The 6,000-nt window shown below is 50.1% G+C and overlaps 1 protein-coding gene across 2 annotated transcripts in view; it reads right to left on the minus strand.

The window, feature by feature from the left end:
- The window catches only part of COL14A1 (collagen type XIV alpha 1 chain), a 189,613-nt gene extending 184,385 nt beyond the window's left edge, over window positions 1–5,228 (minus strand). For both annotated transcript variants that reach the window (XM_038744920.1, XM_038744919.1), the window contains exon 1: window positions 5,110–5,228. The gene's annotated coding sequence lies outside the window, so the exon portion shown is untranslated. The remainder of the gene's footprint in view (window positions 1–5,109) is intronic.
- Window positions 5,229–6,000: the final 772 nt, after the last annotated feature.

Below are 6,000 nucleotides of genomic sequence, written 5' to 3' on the forward strand. Positions count from 1 at the left end.
CCAGCTTTTGACCAAGCTATCCTTTGGGTGGGTTGAAAAACTGCATGGCCTAGCGGAAAGAGCACAGGCCTGGGTTCTAATGACAGCTCTTCCAATTGTTTGCTGTATGATTTTGGGAAAGTCACTTAATAATAATAATAATGGTATTTAAGTGTTTACTACATGTCAGGCACTGTACTAAGCACTGAGGGTCTGTATTACCTTCTCTGAGCCTCAGTTCTCCTGTTCTCCCACCTATTTAGACTGTGAGCCCCTTGTGGACAGGGACTGTGTCCAATCTAATTAACTCGTACCTACCCCAGTGCTTAAAACAGTGTTGGACACAGTAAGCACTTACATACCACAAAAAAATGGGTTTCTTCAAAGCCAAGACTTTACCACCCATCACTTTAAAGCCTCGTGCACTTGTGCTTTTATGTACTTCTGATGTGGAATATTTGTTTTAGTCCATTGACTTTAATACAGCTCTTCTTGGAGGCTGAGCAAGGGGCCTGCATGTGGTTGACAGATCATCTTTCCCCCAAGAAATGCCAGCAGTTCAGCAGGCAGAAATGACCGTCAATAAACCTCCAGAGGTTTCTGTTTGCCAACAGCAGTGCTCTCGAAACACTCTTGATGTTCAGACGGCTTAGTCGGCTTGGCGGAACTGATGTTAAGCTTGAAGAAAACCAAGGTTTTGGACTAATCCGCACTAGGGAACATCTCATTTTGGCAAAGGTTACCATTCATGGGTCAGGTAGCTAGCAGTAAGAATCACTAAGCTCTGCCACCTACTCACCATACGCTACTACATGGAGCAGACAGACAAAGCAGAAGATGGAATTACAAAGCCAACATGTCTAATGGGAGACTGGCAAATGGACTGAGGTACCCATCATCATCTGTATTTACTGAACTTCTATTATGCAGAGCACTTTTTCTGAAACACCTACTGGGCACAACATTTGGGGCTGAACGGCTGCAAAGCACCGAACTAGCCACTTGAGAGAGTACAATAAAAGTAGCGGTTGTGGCTCCTGCCCTCAAGGAATTTATAATCTAGTGGGGCCATGGATGGGGGAGTGTGTTCCTCCCATGGTTCAATACTGATGTTTGACCTAGGACAGCAACTACCGGATTTAGAGCCTTTGGATCTACTGCCAGTTGCATTCCTGATTTAATCAAGCCTGTCTGGTGAATCATTTAACTCTTCTGGGCTTCCATTTCCTAATCTGTAAAATGTGTAGGTGACCTGGTCCCACTTTTCTAAAAATGACACCATCACGATTAATGAGTTGGTAGGTCGTGCCTATGTACAGAATTACAAATATCCCTTTCTCAAAAAGAACAGGGACCAGAAACCAAAAAGGGCTTTCATCAGTCTCAAACTATCATCGGCCCCCATCCGCCACCAGCCCCTGTCCTCAGGACGAAGGGAATCCCTTATTACCATGGCAGAGGCATGGAACCTGCCTTTGAGAGGCTGTAGAAAATGCCTGGAGTCCTTCCTCAAACTCAAATCCAGTTCTTACATATTGAACGCACAAAGCTGAACCTCTTATATTCTCCGCATTTGTCAATCCCACATGCCCCTCCTGGAGGCTGCAGCTTGTCTTGTTCTGAGAAGGAATATTTCAGAAAAGCCGTCTGGCCCGCTCCCTTTCTCCAATGGGATCCTGAGATCCTCCACTAGCACCTGAGACGCCTTCAGCTCTGTCCGGAAAAAAAAACTCGTCTAATCACTCAGGGCTGTGCTCTGCACCTGCCACTTACATTATGCAGCTCTACTACACTCCGCATCAAGTGGACAGAAGTCAGACTCGGGGGCTGAGCTGCTAGCTCCTGCCCCTAGGCTTTGTGCAGCTCCTGGTGCCCTGAATCTGGGGGCCCCTTGTCCCCCCAACTCCCAACAGATGGGCTCTAGCCCCAGGCTATGGCCCTGAGTCCCACAGGGCCCCTTCTCAGGGAGGCCTTGAGGGATGAAGCAGTTTCCCTCCAGATCTTACAGCGAAAGAACGGGACAACAGGGACGGAGAGGGAGAGGGGTAACCACCTCCTACCCTCAAACCCCCACCCCCCATTAGTGGCCATTTGGGAAATCCCAGGCTGCCCCTCTCTCCAAAGGCCAGGGACAGCTACCCCAGGGTTTGCTGGAGGTGGGGGGAGGATAGTCGGTGGTCCTGCTCAGAAACCCCTGGAAAATTTGATCCTAGGTGGGCCCCATCATTGAGCTGGGACTCTCCGGAGTCCAGGGGCTCAGTGGAGCCTTCAGGAAAGCTTCCTCCTCTGGAAGGCAGCTCCTGACCCACTCCTCCTCACCCCATGGACACTACACTCCCCAAAATTTCCAATGACCCATTTTCTGCTCCAATCCAATGGCCTTTTCTTTTTTTCATTCATTCAATCATATCTACTGAATGCTTACTGTGTGCAAAGCCTAAGCTCCCTTGGCCTCTGCCACTTCTGACAAATAACCCCCCGGAAACAATCCTAGGAAACAATTCCTAGGCCTTAGGAATGACCTAGCCCTAAGTTTAACGTAGAACAGGTCCAAGAAGGTGCAAACTAAACTAGTCCCCCACCCCTATAGTCTTGTCACTGACAGTCATAGCCAGCACTTATGTGCACACCTGCAAACTTATTTCATCTTGGAACTACTTTTGCTTTTATCATCCAAATCGGCAGTTTCACCCTAGGTCCTCTTGTATCAATCATTCACTGGGATTTACTGAACGCTTGCTTTGTGCAGTGCACTACCGTACTGATTGAGAGAGTACAGTCCGGTAGCAGACATGATCTCTTCCCCTGAGGAGCATATGGTCTAACAGGGGAGAACCCCCCCTATGAATTTGACAGACCACCACTCTCCCCACCTTCAAAGCACTATTAAAATCACATCTCCTCCAAGAGTCCTTTCCCAATCACTCTTTTCCCCAGCTCCCTCTGGCTTCTGCATCACCTAGGCACTTGGATCTATACCTTTAAGCATTTCTGTGGATATCCATATTTTATATTAATAGCTGTCTGCTTCTCTAGACTGTAAATTCCTTGTTGGCAGGGAACATGACTACCATCTTTGCTGTATTGTACTCACACATGTGCTGAGTACAGTACTCTGCACAGAGTAAGTACTCTGCATACAGTAAGCACTCAGTAAATATCATTGATTCATTAGTTAAGGGAAGCAACTGAGGATCTAGAATCTGGGGGTGAGTGTGGAAGGAAAAAGGGTCGATAGGAGAATGACAGCTATTTAATCCAGGAAGGATTGCTGGAGGAGATATGATTTCAAAAGAACTTTGAAGATGGGGGGAGAGCGCTGCTCCGCCCGATGGGAAGGGGTTCAGGCAGGACAGAGGGCATGAATAAAGGGTTGACAGCAGATGAGGCGAGAGCAGAGGACTCGGATCAGTGCTTAGAACAGTGCTTTGCACATAGTAAGTGCTTAATAAATGCCATCATTATTATTATTATCATTATTATATTACTGGAGGATTCACATGTGCGGGCTGGGTTGTAGTGGGAGAAGACTGAGGAAAAGTAAGGCGGAGAGACCTGGACCCTTTAACCTATGTCTGTCTGTCTCATTCATCAAATTATAAGCTTGTGGAGGCTAGGAACTGTATTCTCCAAGTTTTAACACTCTGCCCAGTTCAGTCAATCATGATGGTCTCTGTGATTGGACTGGACATTGGCCCTAGACTGAAACCCACCACACCGGCAGACTCAAGAGGGTCAGGGACAGCCTTCAGCTCAGAATTGCCACACTCCGACCCAGTTTTTACCATCCACCTTTTTCCCTGTGCCCAGAACTGACCTAACTAGGCTAAAGGGTGTAGTTATCTTGTCCCTCTGCAGGGCACATTGCCTCAGCTGGCTATGAGAAGCAGCGTGGCTTAGTGGGAAGAGCCCGGGCTTGGGAGTCAGAGATTGTGGGTTCTAATTCCAGCTCCTTCACTTGTCTGCTGTGTGACCTTGGATAAGTCACTTAACTTCTCTGTGCCTCAGTTACCTCATCTGTAAAATGGGGATTAAGACTGATCTCCACGTTGGACAGACTGATGAAGCAGCGTGGCTCAGTGGAAAGAGCCTGGGCTTTGGAGCCGGAGGTCGTGGGTTCAAACCCTGGCTCCACCAATTGTCACCTGTGTGACTCTGGGCAAGTCACTTAACTTCTCTGTGCCTCAGTTCCCTCATCTGTAAAACGGGGATTAAGACTGTGAGCCCCACGTGGGACAACCTGATCACCTTGTAACCTCCCCAGCACTTAGAACAGTCCTTGGCACATAGTAAGTGCTTTACAAATGCCATCACTATTATCATGGGGCCAGGGCCTGGCTGCCCTGAGTCCCTGGGGGGAGGGATGTGGCTAGGGCAGAGGGAGGCTTAGCAGCCCTCCAGCACCAAACAGTCCCCCAAACTAGCAGGGTAAGTCCTTTAGGTGCCCCAGCAAGAACCCAGGCAGCCTGTCAGCCTGTCTTACACAGCCTGGGGGTGGGAAAAGAAGCACAGTCCAACCAAATGACTCCCTGCGTCCCTCAGTGAGCCCCGGCCCTAGCCCAGCAAGCCCTAGCCCAGTCCAATGAGTCCCAGCACCAGAGTAGCCTCAGTCCAGGCCAGCCAAGCCAGCCCCATTCCAGTCCAGGACCCAAAGGATACCACAACTGAGAGAAGGCTGGGAGGGAAGAGATCCAAATTCCCCACCCTCCCCCCCACACCGAATCACATCCCTCTCTGGACTCCCAAACTGGATGACACACTGTCACCTCCTCTCCCAGCCCCAAACCCCTGCCCTCCCAAAGGGTCAAAGGGGATGGGGAGAGGGGCAGGTGCAGCCCCCTTCCCAGCCTCAGCCACCTCCGCGACCGCGATCAGCAAACGGCCCCCTCCCGTCCCAATCCTCAATCCCCCTCCAACCCCTTTCCCGGAATCCCCTCACCCACCTTCAAGCCTGGGAAAACCCCAGGGATCGCCCGGACTGGGCCGTGCAGTGGGGAATGGGGATGGGGGGGAAAAAGGATCTGGGAGTGGGGGAGGAGAAGAAGGGAAGAGGGATAGGAGAAATTGGGGAGGGGGGAGGGAAGAAGGGGTGTCTTTCAGATATTAGAGGAGAGGAGAAACCCAACTGACCTGCATGCAGTCTCTGGAGGGGGCGGGAAAGGGGGTCCTGGTCTTGGAAAGTCAAACTTTGCTGAGAGCCTTGGCTGAAATTTCTCCCTCCTCCTCCCTCCTTCTCTCCTTCTCCTCCCACTCTCTCCCTCCCTCCCTCCTCTGCAGCTGAGCAAGATTTGATCAATGGAGAGAGGGAGCGCAGCGGCTGCTCCAAGTGGAGCGGGAGGAATTAGTCATTATTGTTATTAATCGTATTTATTGAGCACTTACTTTGCGCAAACCACTGTACTAAGCGCTTGGGGGAGGGCAATAGAATATCAACGCCTTCGGTGCCCACGACAAACTCGCAGGGGGTGGAGAGGGGGCAAGCCTCCATGCCAAGCCGGAGAGACCTTCTCCCAACCACCAGGACGGCCCTTCTAATTAATTGTGACATAGAATAATAATTGTGGTATTTGTAAAGCGCTTAGCAGCGTGAATTAGTGGAAAGAGCACGGGCTTGGGAGTCAGAGGTCAGGGGTTCAAATTCTTACTCCGCCACTTGTCAGCTGTGTGACTTGGAGCAAGTTATTTAACTTTTCTGTGCCTCAATTCCCTCATCTGTAAAATGGGGATTAAGACTGTGAGCCCAACATGGGACCACCTGATCACCTTGTATCTCCCCCAGCGCTTAGAACAGTGCTCGGCACATAGTAAGCGCTTAACAAATACCATTATTATTACTGGTACAGGGACTGTACTAAGTGCTGGGGTGGATACAAGCAAATCGAATTGGACACAGTTCCTGTCCCATGTGGGGCTCACAGTCTCAATCCCCATTTTACAGATGAGAGAACTGAGGCCCAGAGAAGTTAAGTGACTTGCCTAAGGTCACACAGCAGACAAGTGGCAGAGCCGGGAATAGAACCC

The sequence above is a fragment of the Tachyglossus aculeatus genome, chromosome 4 (assembly GCF_015852505.1).
Source record: "Tachyglossus aculeatus isolate mTacAcu1 chromosome 4, mTacAcu1.pri, whole genome shotgun sequence".
NCBI lineage: Eukaryota > Metazoa > Chordata > Mammalia > Monotremata > Tachyglossidae > Tachyglossus > Tachyglossus aculeatus.